The sequence below is a fragment of the Dipodomys merriami genome, unplaced genomic scaffold (genome assembly GCF_024711535.1).
Source record: "Dipodomys merriami isolate MVZ:Mamm:240054 unplaced genomic scaffold, mDipMer1.0.p SCAF_203, whole genome shotgun sequence".
Lineage (NCBI taxonomy): Eukaryota > Metazoa > Chordata > Mammalia > Rodentia > Heteromyidae > Dipodomys > Dipodomys merriami.
In genome coordinates, this window is record NW_027203416.1 from 1,877,930 (window position 1) to 1,896,577 (window position 18,648).

At 36.1% G+C, this 18,648-nt stretch overlaps 1 pseudogene; it reads right to left on the bottom strand.

Annotated features, from left to right (window-relative positions):
• Nucleotides 1-3,115: 3,115 nt before the first annotated feature.
• On the bottom strand, nt 3,116-3,214 carry LOC138833311 (U6 spliceosomal RNA; annotated as a pseudogene).
• Between the last annotated feature and the right edge of the window lie 15,434 nt (nt 3,215-18,648).

Genomic DNA, 18,648 nt, shown 5'->3' on the forward strand with positions numbered 1-18,648 from the left:
TTCTTCATTTTTGCTGCATGCAAGATTGTTTCCTTATCATTCAGATCTATCATTTATTCTATAATGTGTCTATAAGTGTTTCTCCTGGGATCCTGCTTGTTAGGTGTTCTATATGCTTCTGTTATGTGGGTAAGATGTTCTTTTTTCAGATGGGGAAAATTTCCACCGATTATCTTGTGAAATAGGTGTTGCAATCCCTTGCTTTGATATTCCTTACCTTCGTATATGAAGGTTAAATTTCTTGGCACTATCTGCTTGCCCTTGAATTTCCCTTTGGTATAATTTAAGTGATTTTTCCATATCTGTCATTTTTTGTTCCAGTTGATGTATTCTGTCTTCTGTATTACATTTTGTTCACTCTGTTAACTGTGTCTTCCATTGTGGTTTGCATGGAGGAAATGGACTCATTTTGATTTCAATGGATTCAATGTTGGTTTTCAAAATACTAACCTCACCTCTTAATGAGGTGTGTACTGCCTCTATTTTGTCACTTATCTCATGGCTTAGTGAGGTGTGTGCTACCTCTATTTTTGCATACATCTCCTGTTTGATGTCCTGCACCTCTTTTGGTATTTCGACCTGGTGTTCTTTCAACTTCTGGTCTATTTCTCACTTTATTTCTTGAGTCATTGCCTCCAGCATGTCTTGGATGTAGTGTTTGTCTTCCATTCCTGCTTCGCTCCCTGTGGGGCTCTCCCCTGGGTTGCTGCTGGCTTTTAGAGATAGCTTGCTATCCTAGGTGTTGATAAACCTTGTAATATTTCTCTGTGATTTTCTAATGGTTATTCAGGGATTATTGCAGACTAATCTGAAATTTTGTTTTGGTCAATAGGTGTCTGTCTTTGCTTGGTTACTGTTTCTGTGCTGGTAGAGAGACTCTGTACCTGATCTCGGTTCTGTTGGGGGCCGACCTCCAGCTGCTGGTCTGACCCACACAGGATTCTCAGCTCTCTGCTGTAGATCACTGGCAGTTCCCGCCTTTAGAAGGGTTGAGCAGCCTAGACTGCTCCTGTTTGTTCCTAAAGGTGCTCTTGGCAAGTTCGGATGTGCTGGATGTACTCTCCCAGATGCTGGAGTCTGCTATGGTCTCCTGATGTTTTGTTTTGGTTTACTTTTTTGGCTATTTGTGGGCTTGATCTCTGGTCTTGGGTGCTGTCCCTCAGCACTTCAGCTCAGGGCTGGCACCCTACCATTTGACCCAAAGCACCACATCTGGCCCTTTCTGCTTATGTTTTGCTGAGGAATCAGATCCAGGGCCTCTTGCAAGCACTGTACTGCTGAGCACCTTACCAGCCTGAGCTCCTGACTATTATCGGTTGCTAGAGGCCTGTGTTGTTCAATTCCTAGCCTAGAATACATGGGTCAGGTTCTTGTGAAGTTTGGGCTTCTCTTGTCCTGAACCCCCCGCATCTTTTGCTGTCACAGGCATGATTACCAGGAGTGCAGTTCCCTGTTTTTCTCCCTTCTGCTGAGGTGTATGCTCAGCTTCTGATTTCAGTTGGGAGGAGTTGGTTATGTTGCACAGGCACCAGATACCCAGGCCTGGTCCCAGACCCCAGCCTGGGCACACTTGTTGGACCTGTGCTGCTGTGTATCCCACCTAGATTACACAGCTTTGAGTACACAGTTCAAATTTCCTCCACCGTTGGGTGTCTTGACCCAGTGGCGCTGTTCCAGGCTTGGGCATTTAAGCTTCCTTCCAGGGTCTCTCTTGTTCTAGCCTGGCCAGCTGAGTGTGATCCATGGGCGGGTGGAACTCTTGAAAAGTTTCTAGTTTTAGTGGGTCCTGTGGTGCAGGTTTTGGGGTAGGGGGTCTGGGGATTCCCACCAGCTCTGGTCTCCCTTGAGGAATACAGTGTCCCCTGCGGGGTACTCACCCTGGAGCTAGTTGTTTCTGTGTGATGTAGGTTGTTGGTTGCCATTGCAGTCAGAGTTCAATTGAGGTGGTTGTGGGCTAGGCTGAGAGGTGGTGGCTCTGTGTGTTTCTACTCTGTCACTGCCTCCTTTGACACTGTTTGGGTCCACTCCACGGGATGGGCCTCCGGCGTCCACCAGAGGGGTGGGGAGGGGCCTCTGTGCAGGTTCTGATTGCTGGGGTTTGTCTCTGTTTGCGATCTCTGGATCAGCACCAGTTCCTCTCAGTTCTGCTCTGGTCTTCTGTGGGCATCTCATGTATCTCTGAAGTTCCTGCCATGGGGCTGAGTGGCTTTGGTGGGATGGACCCTCTCTGCTCCAATGGAGAGTGAGGGGAAGAAGTGGGATCTTTGTGTAAGTTCCCTGCTCAGAGGTTTCTTCATTCATCAGGATCAGCCAGTCTGACACTGATACCCCAGGGGTCTTTGGTACGGGTGATCTGCAGACAACTCCCTGTGTCTCTGGGCCACCGGCAGCTCCCACCAGGCTGGGCTGGCCATGGCTTGGCACGCTGCTTTGTGACCAATAGACGTTGGGGGAGACGTCTTCAAGCTTCTCTGTTGTGAAATTCTTCTTTTCAACTCCTGTTTTTCTCTGGATGTTGATTTTTTTTGTTGTCGGTCTCTTGGGGAGATTAAACGTTGGAACTCAAACTCTCTTTTTGGTTGGGGAGAGCTGTGGCATTCCCCTACTTCCCCATCACCATCTTTGACCCCCTGGAGTTTTTGCTTTTTTTATTCAGAAATAATTTTAATTTATCTGTTGAAATGAGTACTAAAGAAACTAAAGATATTTCTGGTGCTTATGAGAAAAATTATACTTTAAAATATTCTGTATTCTGTTTGTATAATGCCCATAATCTATTTTCTTCTTTCCTAGATAAAAGACTTTGAATTCTACATTGTTTTATAATATATAGGTTCATTAATAAATGTGTCCTTTCAAATTGCATATCATACCAAAACAGTTTAAGATTCCTTTTTTACTAGGTACTTATAGTATATTTCATTGGAATAAAATGACAATGTTGTCTAATTTTAAAAGTTTTATAACGATTATGCTATGTAAAGGCCTTTCTAATGTGAAGATTTAATACACTGATGTCAAACTTTTATTTATATGAATTACATTTATTGTTACATTTCTAATTTTGTAATCAACTTTTTAATAATTGTTTTTCATTTCTTGCATCTGAAGAATGAAAAATCTGGAATAATTCACAGATTTTCATATCATCCTTTGCAATTGCCATGTTAATCTCTGTATTGGTGTAATTTGGGTACATGTGCTGCTAAAGCATGTAATGTCTTCTAAATTTAGGTAGATAATGATGCAATATTTATACAGGATTATATCCTTGGGTGCCTGTTTGTAACAAGGAAACCTTATTGTTCCTAACAATTTTACTGATCTTATTTCCCTAAAATTCTGTGTATAATGGAAAATAATTATATTGTTCAGTTGATTGCTCACGTTTGTATTTTTTTTGTCAATGACTATTTTAAATCGTTTTCATTTTAGTTTAATCATACTTTGAAGCATTTTTAGCTAGGTCCAAAGGGGATGGCTTTTTCAAGTACTTATTTATTCAACTGAGTTTGCTCTGTGTAGCTAATGGATTCAAAGAGCTACTTGTAAACTTCTGCAGCTGAAATTTTCCCAAATGAGGTCTCATTGGCACAAATGTCTACCTGACACTTTACCCTTCTTCCATGTAGGATCAGACCAACCAGAATGTCTTACCCTGATTGCGTAAATTGTCTTACTTGAACAAAATAAATGTTAGTTCCAAGGGATCATATGTATATCCCTCCCCCACAGTATAACCTCTGCTTTCACTATATTTGATGTCAGTATAACTTGTGGAGGAGATGGGGAAAACCAGTTGTTTAATGACACAGGTGGACCTGTTGCAACAATGAGAAGTACAAGTTGTCATGTCCAAAACTAGCTTTACAACGTCGGTGCGGGGGGGGGGGGTGGAAGGGGGGGAGGAGAAAGATTGGGATTGGGGGGGTATGGGGGAGGCTGGGAAGGGATGTGAAGGGTAAACAAAGGAGGAGGCTGCAATGCTTGGTAAGAAATGTACGCATTATCCTGCCCATGTAATTGTAACTCCTCTGTACAGTATGTTCACAAATAAAATAAAATTAAATTAAAAAAAAATAAAAAGTTTCTCTCAAAAAAAATAAAAATGAATATTTCAGACAGAACTTTTCAGACTGGAAGGTTTTTATCAAAATATAATTGTTTATTATCCCTACCATTTCAAAAGTAGCTAAAGCCAAGAAAGTGAAAAAATTGTTCATATGCATGATTACCTAATGTCCTGGCCTGTCTACCTACCAACCAGGCAGGAACTTAGACTACTGCCTTTCTATCACCAAATATTTTCATAGCTCCAGGAGAAATCCATATGTTTCTCCTTGTTATTAGGCCTTAAATTTGTAATGTTTCCTCTTGCCTCCAGTCTGTAAATCTACAAAAGTTAAAGGTTTAAGTCTAACTCTATCAAACACTGAGGTAGAGATAATGGAAAAATACTTTAAAACAGAGTTGCTTTTGATTCCCTAACCAAAACAGAGCAATGCAAAACATGTGCCATTTTATTATATTATATTTAGTTATATATTTTATATTTATATGTGCTGAATTTATATTTCACACAGTGAAACTTACTAGAATCAATTGATAATTTGATAAATAAATTGATATTTATTTATTCCAATAAATAGAATTGGAATATAAAAAATTAGGTTTATAATATATATTAGAATATAAAAAGTATCAATGCAATGTCTTCGGTATAAACTTGTGATGCCTTCTAAGTGTTCATGGTCTTCTGAATTCACATTTTTAAAAATCAATGTTGTTTTCCTCTAATCTCTAAGAGATTTTACTCTGATGCTCTATTTATTGTTTTAACTCACTGGTCCCAAACTGTTTTTCTACATATTTCTGATGCATTCCTACATATTATACTCCAATTGTGCTACTATGATATCTAAAAGACATTATTCTTCTATAGACCCATGGGTCCTAATATCTTATGGCTGGGTTACCTGCATCATCAGATAACAGGGGCAAGACTTCTCACCTAGGCCTACGCAACATGCCAGCAGACAGTAACTGAAAATCCATCTCAATTTCTCATTTCTTATATTTCAGGGCTTCAATTCCTCGAGAAACAAGAATTAGCAGCAAGCAACTGTGTAATGTAAGGCAACTTAAAATGAAAGATGAAGTCACAAAATCGAGAGAAATTACTGTATTTCAAACTGAATTTACAGATGACCAGCCCATATGAGTGAACAAGATCAGAAAGTGTCACAAGATTATTTTTAATACCCCTCCCCTAATGACTAATGTAATATTTCAGTCCAGCATAAGTGGGCCCAAAAAATAGTTCCTGGAAGGATAGATCTGTGATTGATCTACCATGGTCAGGAAAACGACTTAGAGGTTAAATGTAATTCAGCAAAACATTAATTGAGAAGATCGTTTGTGCTTCAAAACACTGGTACTTTAGTACAACTTGGTTCTGTGGTATAAAAATGTTGTCATTCTCAAACCAACCTACATTTAATCTCCTGAAAGTGTATTCCTTTTCAAAGAAACTTTTTGAAATCACACTTACCAAAACAACATTTGATAAGTAGATGACACTTAGTGACATTACAAGTTTTTCAAGTGTAGGGAGTAAGTTATAATAGAGTTGATTCATTTACCCAGCACTATTGTCAGACAGGTTCAACCATTCATTAAAGTCTAGAAATAGTACCACGCACCATTTGTGTTGCTCAGTAGGTGCCTTCCAGAAATGTGTTAAATAGGTCAGCCTCCCATATTTCAACCCTAAACATTAGCTAATAAAGTAAATTTCATCACTTAATAAGGGGCATTTTAAAAAGTCACAAATACTTGCCTTATCATATGCTGTTTTGTTTTCCCTCTGTCTAACACAGTAAGAAATATGTCTTTAATTCTTGAATATGGGTACTCATCTGAGATGTGACAAAATCTATCTTCTATTTCTATCATATTCTTCTATAGTAGTATATGTTACTTTTCTTCTTTTTCCAAAACTTATAGGTAGTAGAAAGTTTTATTCCATGTAAAATAAAATAATCACACATCATTGTACAAAACCATTTATAAAAACTGGTAGTTAAGAATATATTCAAAGCCATTTTTAAACTTTCTTGTTGACTAATGATTAATCTTCAAATGGATGAGAATATAATCATGTCTAAGTGTTTCAAGTCTCCAGTCTTGCAAATTGTTATTGCAGATGAATGAATTATGGAAATATAAGATGACATTAGTTCAAGTATGTGCAGGACTGAAACTCCATGGAATGTATATAAACCTTTCAAATATTAACAGACAGTTTAAAAGAATGACTATCAGGAAGTTGAAACCAGAGAGCCATAATAGTAAAGACATAGAATGAATGAAAAATGGAACAAGTGGCAAGTACAGCTAGAATACTCAATGTACATATTTGAGAAAGAAGTGGTAAATCAGAAATAAATCTTGGAGAAGGGGGTGGTTGAGAATGATAGATGGTGTCACTGTGATCCAGGAGCAATGGATAATTAGTTGGACAAATTTAATTGTAAGACACCTGCTCAAACTTTGGAAATTCAGTTAAAAACACAAAAACACATAAAAATCACAACCAAACAGCAATCTGTAGGGAGTATGAATATGACCTCTCAAAAATTTTAAGCAGTTAATGGAGGTAAGTCTTAGTAAAAGCAAACAAAGATGTTCAAAGAGGGTAGTTTGGCATAGGGGAGGATTCTGAACAGATTTAAATAGATTATCTAAGGTTATAAATCACCTATATCTGCTGCAAATATTATCTTTCTTCTATGAGTTCTCTTTGTCTGAACTTGATACTCCAGTCCTGAGCCACAATTGATAGCTTGGAAAAATGTAATGGAAGAAACAAGATGAAGAACCCATTACTCCACTGTAGAGAAAACAATCCTCTATTTTTTCTCTCATCTCTCTTCACTACATTTTATTCATACTTTTAGGTCAATTCATTTTGAATTACATTTTCCTTCTTTATTCTGGCAAAGTATTTGGTCAAATAATTCACTAAAAGTTATTTGCCATTTTTTTTGATTATGCTGTTTAATTGACTAAGTGAGTCCATTAAACTTTCCTCTTGCATTTGGTTGCCATGAAACAACATCTATGTTAATGAGGACAAATCTAATGTAAAAATTGTCTCCAGAAAACCAATCCAAGAAACTGTGATTACAAATACTTTGCTAACTTTTTTTTTCCTTTACCTTGAAAGTCTCCTTGTGTCTAAATTGCCCAGAAAAATAGGTACTCCATCACTTTTTGTTTCAATCAATTCTAAACTCAAGGATATATTTTGCTAACAAGATGTTTAGAGGAAGCCAAAAAATACTCCATTTTTATCTTCTCACTTAAGACTCTCCTTAGATACCATATCAGGAACAGTGAAGTTTTTCTTTGCAAAATTATTTCAACATATTATTTTTCTCTTGTTCTTGCATTTGCTCACCAAGATGTATGGAGAAGAATAGAGGTAAATCACCCATCCCTTAGAAGACAGGTCTGTTACAAAAGGACAACGCTTCTGTGTCCTACTTCTATGTCCTCCTCTAAGCAATTTCCTGATTTCCAATTAAACACAGCTTCTTGGCTATTGAAGCCTCACCCACTGGTTCATCTTCATCGTTTCTCTTTTAAAACTCTTTTAAGGGTAGAGACCCAGCTATATACACCAATCTGAAAAAGATCCCAAACCTCAAAATCTAAAGGAGTTTTATGACTCTTCAGGAGGACGATTGGGAGACCTAGGACCCCCCATGCCAATCGTTTGATCATCACATTCCTGCCTCGGTTTGTCCCCTTTCCTACTGGCCAATATTCGTCGGTGTAACTGATCTGGATATGACCCGGTGTCAGGAATGGTAGTGGTTAGAGCCCCATTATTTTTTTTGTCTAGGAGACAACTCCTCCGCTACTTGCACTCTCAGCAATCACTGGCAACCCAATGACTCATATCCTTTTGCAGGTTTGGTACGTGTTCCCCCATTTATTGTTCTGGCTACTAATGACTCTCAGTTTTCCCAGGTTCAATTGATTCATCCGTGCACTAAAAGAGCAGTAGGATTGATCCTTGCAATCGGGTCGGCAATCACCGCTACTGTGGCTTCAGCTACCACCGCCATTATATTGCTGTCCCAAAGCGTGTCCACCGTGCAACAGATAAACCAGCTCATCCCTCAACTGTCATCCATAGAATTATAACATTTACAAGTTGCCAATCATCTTAAGGGATGCCTCATTGTGCTCCAACAACAAATAGACTTGCTCAAAGAACAGATTACGTTTCTTTGATTACAACAAGGAGGACTATGTAATGCTATGACTAATTCTGTCTGTCAGCTTTCCACTCCCGTACCCAATTTCACTGAACTTAGTAACTACATCAAAGGCCCTAAGTCCCTTAAGTACTTAAACTTCAACCAAAACCTGCTGCATGATGTTACCCACCTAAACCAGACCACCATTCAGCTTATTCCCTCTGTCTCCTTTTTAGAAGATGTGCTTAAAAAGTTACAACAATGGTTTTCGCCATCCTCTCTGGTCATCTGGGGAGGCCGTGCCCTTGTAGGGCTTACTCTCCTAGGAATTATTAAATGCTTGCACTCCCGGCAAAAATGCCTCCAATGACGGATCACCATAATGACGGTCCTTTTAAAAGAAAAGGGAAAATTTGTGGGTAGAGTCGGTCAGATCTGGTTGAGTCAGCTAGAGTAGCAGTTGAAGCACACTTCCTGCTCATAGAGACGTGACCCACAGGCACGTGTGCCTAGCTTTCCAGCCATGAGCTGTCCGTGCTCCCTACATGCCCCCGGGGGACCAATCAGTGCCTGTCACCAAGCAGCGCCCATCATCAACTCCCTGCTAAGTAATTGGCTGGGAAGGACTCAGGAGGTTGGGAAAGCTGGGGCTATAAAATCCCAACCCTTGTGCAGAAATAAACCAGACCTGCTTAAGCCTGTTCTCCCAACGTGTGTTCCTTGAGTGCGTCGTTCACACTTACATCCTGCTGGAGATCTAGCCCTACAATGTAGCAATGGGGGAGGCCTTATAGTCCTTCACCTTCATTAGACTTGAAGCTAAGAATCTGTGATTAGTTGGAAATCAGGCAATAGCTAAGAGGAGGACAGAGAAATAGGACATAGGAGCATTGTCCTTTTGTAAAAGACAGTCATCCATAGGATGGGTGATTCCACTCTATTCTTCTCCATAGATCTTGTTGAGCAAATGCAAGATGAAGAGAAAAAATAATCTATTGAAATAATTTTGCAAAGAATAACTTCACTGTTCCTGATATGGTATCTAAGGAGATTCTTAAGAGAGAAGATAAAAGTGCAGTATTCTTCGGTTTCCTCTAAGCATCTTGTTAGCAAAATATCTTTGAGGTTGTAAGTGATTGATCCAAAAATTGGCAGAGTACTTATTTTTGAGGGCACTTTAGACACAAGAAGACTTTCAAAGTAAAAGAAAAAAGAAAAATGTATAGCTAAATATTTGTGATCACAGCTTCTTGGACTGGTATTTTGGAGACAAAGTTTTGCATTAGTGATTGTCCTCATTAACATTGATGCTGGGTTTCCGTGGCAACCAAATGCAAGGGGGAAGTTTAATGGACTCGCTTGGACAAGAAAACAGCATGATAGAAAAAAATGGCTAATAATATTTAGTGAATTATTTTGACCAATTACTTTGCCAGAACAAAGAAGGAAATATTTAATTCAAATCACTTGACTTAAACTTATGAATAAAAGTAGTCAATAGAAATGAGAGAAAACGTAGAAGACTGTTTCCTCTCCAATGGAGTAATGGGTTCTTGATCTTGTTTCTTCCATTCTATCTTCACAAGCTATCAAGTGTGGCTCAGGACTGGAATATCCAGTTCAGACCAAGAGAACTCGAAGAAGAAAATATTTGGAGCAGATGTAGGTGATTTATAACCTTAAACAATCTATTTAAATCTGTTAAAAATTCTCCTCTACCCCAAATTGCTCACTTCGAACAGCTTTGTATGCTTTTCCCAAGATTGTCCTTCATTAACTATTTAAAATTTTAAGAGGTCATAATCGTACTCTATAGAGATTTCTGTTTGGTTGTGATTTTTGTGTGTTTTTGTTTTTTGTTGTGTTTTTTCACTGAATTTCAAAAAGTTGTGAAAGTGTGTTACAAATATGTCCATCTAATTGTCCAATGTTCCGGGATCAGAGTCACTCCTTCTATCATTCTCAACCAACCCCGTCTACAAGATTTATTTCCGATTTACCACTTCCTTTCTCACATGTGTATATTAAGTATTCTAGCTGTACTTGCCCCTTGTTCCATTCTTCGTTCATTCTATGGCTTTATTATTATTCACTATTATTTATTTTCTCTTTTTTCATTTTTACTATTCTAAATTATTCTAACTGGAGAGTAGGGAATTGGTAGAGAGCAGAGGAAAGATTTTCCTCCATATTTAAAGGTAGAGACTGAAAATGAGGACCAGTGTTGTCTTCTTGTGCAGCTTATTCTAAGAATGAGAAAACAGGAAATAATGTCTTCTATGTAAATGGATTGGGATATGGCAGAGCAGAAAGTGAAATGATGCAACCAAAAATATAAAAGCAAAATAAATTAGGATAATTATGGAGCAATCATATTACCTATGAGAACAATGAAAGGGAGAGAAGAAGAAAGAGACAGATGTGCAATGATCTAGCTAGCCACAAAATCCATCCCTCTCATCAAATTATAGAGCAAATAAATTTATTTTTTAAAAGAGATGGAAATAGAATTTAAGATAAGATGTCTCCATTGTTTTTAATTATATTCTTATTATCTTAAATACTTGTACAAAGGAATTTTCATTCAACATATCAGTTTTTTTTAAGAAAAACGGTTCTTTATATAACTTTTCCACACCCTTCCAAACCTCACCCCACTTCAATTTTTTCTAGTTTCATACTATCTGCATTGAATATTACACCTTCACTCTCTTCCTCCATATTTCTCTTTATTCCTTCCTTTGGACTTCCACTCACATATTCCAAGTGATAGTTTCCTGGTATTCATTTTGTTGAAGTAAAGTTCAATTTTATAAGAAATTACACCTTTGAAATACTCCTCTGCAAATAGCATGCTTTGGTTAATAATTTTGTGTAAACTTGTATAAATTTCTAGCTTCCAAATATGGCTCTGACTTAGTTCCATTAATATATTTTTAGATCTATCCATTTTGTTGCAAATAATGTAACAGTCTTCAAAATGGATGGGTTCAATCCAATTGTGTATATGTGCCACACTTTCTCTAATCATCACTCTGCCAAAGGGCATCTGGGCTGTTTCCGTAACTTGGCTACAGTTAATAGTGCAGCAGTGAACATGATTTTGAAAGTGATTTTACTGTTACGCTATGGAATAATTCATCACTTCCTTTGTGGGAGCAATACTCTATCCAGTTTTCCAGAATAAGAACATCCTTCCCTTCATCTTCATCACAATGTATTGCAAGTCCTCAAAAACACACTTACCCCTACACTTACCCCTACAGGTCTCAATAAGCTAAAACACCACTGTGCCCATATTCTTTCAAAACATTTTTTTCATAATTGTACATATAATTTAGTGAGAACCTTCTATGTACTTTCCTAATGTGGGAATGAGGGACATGACAGAGTAAACGTAAGAAATATGCAACTTAATTAGTTATTATCATATTTATAATCATGTTCAGCTCTAATTCATAGCCTCACATAATATTATTTTAATCTTTATTTGATTACTTCATCTAACCCGTAAATTATATCAGGTGAGTTAAAAGCAAAGGCAAAAAGTGTGGTTTGGTTTTGACACCCTTGTTTGAGGTTGCACAACATGGGCAAATAGATGGATTGGAATTAATAGCTCTTATCCATTTTGTTAACGTAGAGATGATTTTCCCAACCTGATTCTTGAATTCATATTCCATTCAACAACAAGAAACATGTGATAATTTCCTTTGTTTTGCTCCTTATTAACTTTTTTCCATTTTATTTTACAATGGATGATTTCATGAATGTACTGTAGATACAAAAATATGTTAAAATATTTCTATCCGTATTTCATTGATATATACATACACACATATATTATGCAGGTTATAATGATAATGTATAATTTCAGTAACTGTACAATTTACTAAATTATTAAAACTATCGTTGGCTCATGCCTGGCATCCTGGTTACTCGGGAGGCTGAGATCTTACAATCATAGTTTGAAGCCATCCTGGGCAAGAATGTCCAGGAGCCTCTTATCACCAAACAACCAACAGAAAATTAGAATTGGAACTGTGGTTCAAATAGTAGAGTGGTAGCCTTGAGAGAAAAATCTCAGGGACATCATCCAGGTTCTTAGTTTAAGAAGTACAATCTACCCAAATAAAATCTATTTAATTTACACCTGTGTAATTAAAGTATTTCCATCACCCAAATGCACAACCATGATCATTTGCAAGGTAACTCTATTTTGTCTGAAGTACCATAAAATATTTTCACTTAAGTTAAAAGCATTGGAACATGGGTTCATTCTATCTCTCTCATGCATTTTTCTACTCAAATATTCAAATCTTACAATTATTCCAATTATTTAAAATCATAGCTTTTTACTTTAATACCCAAATATTAGAGTTTGAATTGAGTGTCTTGTGCCCCCTAAATGGATGTTCTTACCACTTTGTCATGTCCCCAGCGCTAACTTATCCTGATTATTTTTCAGATCCTTGTGTATGACCTTGGGCTCAGTCCATGTTATGTTATTCTTCCTGGAATTTAGAATAACAGGTGCATGGCATTGTGTACTGATTTTTCTGTCCAGTCTGGGCTTTAACCTCTATCCTCTCAAGAGTAGACTCCCATGTAGTCAGGATTTTCATAAGTTTGTTATAGCTGATGTTTTTTTTAAGTCTTTGCATTTCCTGCAGGTTCTTGACTACTGAATTAATTTGTTTTCTTGGGTTGTGCTGTTTCATTTGAATGTATGTGTTGAGTTGTTCCTCACGTGTCCTTTTGTTTCTTTCAATCAAGTTCTTACTTAAAGTGCTGAGAAACCAATTCTTCTTTTTCATGATAGTCAAGGTGAACATGATTTATTACAAAGCAATTTCAGTAATATTTAAACATCTTCATATCTATGGATGGCACATAAATGATAAGTTCTGCAACGGGTTTTTTTATTTTCACAGCAGTCTTTGCCATGCACAGACAGATCATCATGAAATCTATGAAGATAAGAAAACTACAGATGCAAGCAAAGAGAAGAAAAACCTATTATTAATTGTTTGACAGAGGCTTGCGTTCTAGTGAAAGAAATACGTTGCTTGATGCAAGATTTAACAAAATTGTATTGCTAGGGGGAAGCTAAACAATCATCTAATTCTACAGAATTGAGGGAGAAGAATCAAACTCCTGAATAGTTTACATATGGTTCAAATAAAAGCATGCTTCTAAAAAGAGAGTTGACTTTAGAGAAACATGATGAGTTCTAAGTTAATAGGTGCTTAGCTGATTTTGTTAGTTTGTAAACTAATACAGGGAAATAGGGTACAGCAAGGTAAAAAAAGAACTTCGCATTGAAATACTCGTGTGTGTGTGTGTGTGTGTGTGTGTGTGTGTGTGTACATGCACATGTATACACGCATGCACATGTGCAAGTGCTCATTTATTCATTCATCATCCCTAAGCTTCTGTGTCCAAGGATAGTGGTTTACCACTTGAGCCATTGTTCCACTTCTGGAGATAATCGCATGTATTTTCATGATTGGACTCACATTGAATAGTGGTCTTCATATCTCAGCCTCCAGAGTAGCTAGCTAAGCTTACTCAGCCTCCAAGTAGGTAGTTAAAATTGGGCCTGTCCTCTATACTTCACTGCTTTTTTATTCTTGCCTGAGGTGTTCACATGCCTAAGTCATATATATGTCTAGTTGCTTTAAGAAATATTCTTATTGCTTGGCACCAGGGGCTCCCATCTGAACTCTTAACTACTGAGGAGGCTTGAGAACAGAACCCAGGCCAAAAGTTTAGTGGACTTCCTTCTCAATCTATAGTTGGGTGCATTGGATCATTTCCACCATCCTGCACTATCTACAGGTTAAGATTGGAAGGGCTGCCGAATCCAGGCCAGCCAAGTTAGGAAGCAAGACAATTTGGTGTGCAACTCTTATGCCCTTGATAATGGGAAGGCTAAAAAGTCAGATCAGATGCATGTTCTTTTGAAAGGGAACCCCTATCCTAAAATTAACCACGGTTATGACACCACTCTACAAAAACAATACCCAAGTTGAACATAATTTCCCACAACCAAAATAAGCATATACTTTAACATGCAAAAACTTAGTACAATCTGCTGTTTGCTCTAATATCAGCTTCATCTAATTATCATATGATGTGACAGAATAATTTCTTCATTAAACTGATTATATATTTTAAGAAACCTAGAAAATTCTTTCTCACATATTAAATCCAACAAATGGCAAATTGCCTCATTTCTTACCTATTTGACTACCACTATAAATTCATCTTATGATTATTATTAATAGTAATATATTCAGATTTATTAATTTACTTTGTAACAGTTTTTAAACTTTTGGCTTCTCTGCTGAAGTTGAAGTATTTAAATAGTATCATCAAATTATATTACTTGGGTACTTAGGGCAGTTTTTTAAAAAGTTTTAAGCCAATGGTTTCTAGTAATTCTGTTTTTTTTTTTTTTTGGCGGGGGGGGTGTCGGATCGTGGGACCTGAATTCTGGGCTTGGGCGCTGTTCCTCAAGGCTAGTTCAAGACTAGCACTCGACCACTTGATCCACAGCGCCACTTCCAGTTTTTTTTTTTCTGTTTATGTGAGGCTGAGGAATTGAACTCAGGGCCTCAAACATGCAAAGCAAGAGTTCTACCACTGAGCCAACTTCCTAGCTCTCTATGAATTCTTAATTGTTATATTATTTAGTTTATTTTTAATTTCAATTTAATTTTATTGTAAAGGTAATTTACAGAGGGGATAAAGTTACCTAAATAAAGTAATGAGTACATTTATTATGGAAGGAAAATATTTATCCCTTCCATTGATTTTTTTGCACACTCAATAAAAAAACTACTGATGCTTTTCCTGTCGATATTGACCAATGGGTACTTTTCTTTCTTCATGCATTTTTTATTATAAAATTGATATACAGAGGGCTTACAGTTATTTAAGTCAACTAAAGAGTACACTTCATTTTATTTTCTAAATTTTGAACTTAATTATTTTCTTTTGTTTCTTTAGGGTAATTCTTTTTTCAGAGTTATAGGATTAGTTAATTTAGTTTTGTATAATTTTAACACATGTAAATTATTCAGAGATATATTTTTTGCTTTCAAAATAGTTAACATGTGAATATTTAAAAACTATTTTCTTAAATTTTATATGGTTGATGAATTCAAATAAATTTAATTTCTTAAAGTTCTAAACATATTTGTTCAGGTAATGAATACTGTGTTTTCAAGAAGCACATACTTTGTTAAAAAAGGCTGCATTACATGGTCACTTTTTGAAATATTTATACTTCAATTTAAAAAAACTGAGCTTGGCATAATGATTTGTGGTTTCCATTTTCTAACTATGGTGGGAAATGTAAATAGGGTTTGTAATTCGGGATAGACTGGGAATCTATGAGACCTTATCATAAAATTTCCAGAGTGAAATGATTAGAGATATAGCCATGCCTAGCAAGATATGGAGCACCTGGATATCATATACAAAATCTTGAGTTAAAACACCAGTAACATCAATCTTTTATCAAAATAAAAGTATACATGCTTCAAAATATTTATTATTTAAAACTTGTTTGCAAATTTCTCATGTCTTTTATTTCTTAATTTTCAATTTACTTAATCTATAAGAATCCAAGTATCTTGTGACTTTTATTTCTACTAAACTTTTAAATAGTATGAGCAATATTATGATTTCATATATTAAAATACTTTTACTGTTTGTGATCATTTCCTCTGTTTAATATGATAATAACAATATTCCAAATGTGTGTATGTGCTATGTGTGTGTGTGTGTTTATGTGGGTGTTGTGTGTGGGTGCTTTGTGTGTTCTTTGTAATGCTTGGGAGATCACACAATTGCTTCACATATGTTAGGCCAAAGTTTTATCACTGAACTATACTGTCTACTTATAATACAAATTGTGTTTTAAGTTATGACTTTTTAAAATTTTCATTCCTAGTATGCTTTTTCAAAATTATATATGATAAAATGTGATCCATCTTCTATCCATATTAGCAATTGTTAGTTTTATTCTTTCTCTTATTTCTTTGGAAATGAATAATATTCCTATTACAACTTTTTTACATTGTAACAGCTCTATACAATGCTTTGTTTTCTATTTTATTTTTTCCATGTTATCTGACTTTCAGTCCAAACTATCAGGTGGATTAAAAAGAAACTTGATTCAGGACACTTTATTTTTCTCCTTCTCTTCTCTGAAGTTTTTTCTGTTTTTTGAAACAATACCAATGACATACAGCTCCTATGTGATCCACCATTCTTCCCCATCTCTCTCTCTTCTGCAGTACAGCTCAAGTCGTTATCATTCAGCTTTATTATGCTATAATGTTATCTAAATCTTAACTCATTCCTAAATTAATTTTAGTTGCTTTGAGCAATCTCTATAGACATTTATCTATATATAATATCAGGGGTTTGTGTTTTCACAAGGTGCAAAATATGAGTGACTATCAAACATCCAGAAATCTCTGGAGAATATTGGTCCACCTGCTCAATAATCCCGTATGTAAATTTAAGGAATTCATAACAATCTTGTAAAATGGTGTAGCTTGAGCCTTCATACAAGCTTTGAATCTTATTACCATGTTTAGTGAAGATAACCTAGTTCTATTATAAGAACAGACGCATAGAAGAAGTTAACAGATTTTTCAAAAATAAATTCTTAGTTTTCTGTTCGACAGATTTTGGAAAGGATGCTATGAGACTTTATGAAATAAAAATAGAATCTTAAATGGTTGTATTGGCACTATTGCCTCTCTAGATTTAAAGAATGATCTTAGAATATTACCTCAATCCTTTGTTTGTGTGTATGTATGTCGGTCATGGGGTTTGAACTCTGGGCTTGGGAGTTGTCCATGTGCTCTTCAGCTCAAGGTGAGCACTCTACCTCTTGAGCAACAGCAAAACTTCCAGTTTTCTAGAGGTTTATTGGAGATAAGAGTCTCATGGACTTTCCTGCCCAGGATAGCTTTAAACCACCATCCTCAGATCTCAGCCTCCTCAGTAGCTAGGATTACAGGCGTGAGCCACCGGCACCAGGCCTACCTCAAACCGTATAAAGAATGATTATCAAACTAAATGTGAGATGTAAAAACCTGTAAAACATAAATGTAAAAATTCATGACATCGGATTAGGAAAGGTTTCTAAAAATTTGACATGGAAAACATTAGTAGCCAAAGAGAAGCAAGAACTGGATTATATCAAGTGATAACCTTTCATAATTCAAAGGACACTATAACAGAAACGAAACCATATCCAACAGATAGAGGGCATATATTTGTTAATACTACAATGTTAATGCTACAATGATTCTGAAACTTAAGTGTTTTTTGGGATGGGTCCGGATGTGGGGCCAGAAATCTGGGCCTGGGCGCTGTCCTTCAGCTCTTCAGCTCAAGGCTACTGCTCTACCACTTGAGCCACAGAGCAACTTCCGGTTTTTTTTTTTTTGCTTATGTGATGCTAAGGAATCGAACCCAGGGCCTCAGGCATGCAAGGCATCACTCTACCACTAAGCCACGTTCCCAGCCCCTGAAACTTAAGTATTTTTATATCTTCTAATTCTATATAAATTTTTTTCCTGAATAGTATATTTCGTTAAATAACATATGCAAATTAATAGTCAATAGGAGGAGCATATGAAATAAGCTCTAGTGTCTAAGAAATAATAAAAACTCACTAATAAGTCCATAATATAAAAAGAGGACACAAAATATAGTAATGCATTTGTGGAGAAATTGATACTTCTGATAGTGATCGATTTGTATAATTCTACAATCATTTTAGCAAATAAGATTTCAAGTCTTCAAAAGGTGAAAGAGAATTTTATAGGATCCAGGCATAACACTTCTATGAATGTATTAAACAGAATTTAAAAAAAATTTTGAGATAGAGAATGTAGCTAATTGACAGTGAACTTGAATAGTATGTGTGAGACCCTGGAAATGATCCGCAAAATCAAATTTTGAAAACACACACTATAGAGGATGTATGCTGGGCAAATTCCTGTAACTGAATTTTATATCTATTTTTAATGTCTGTTCTAAAATTTACAGCATTTCTATTTGAAGGAATGCAAGTTTGTGAAAATCGGGCTTTGAAAACCTATGAAGGCACTATTCACTACCAAAGCACTAAAATGTACACAATAAAAGGAGATAATATATTGTAAGTGAATTGCATGTCAGGAAAAAGAACTATTGTTAAAACTTCTTCACACAAAATGCAGAATAGCTAAAAAGATGTTTTGGTGTTGGCTAAAAACAAAGATGTGATTTCTGTTTATTATGAGGGTATTTTGTCCGTTTGGGTTTAAACAGAGATAACTCAATCCAAAAGTATATGTGATAACTG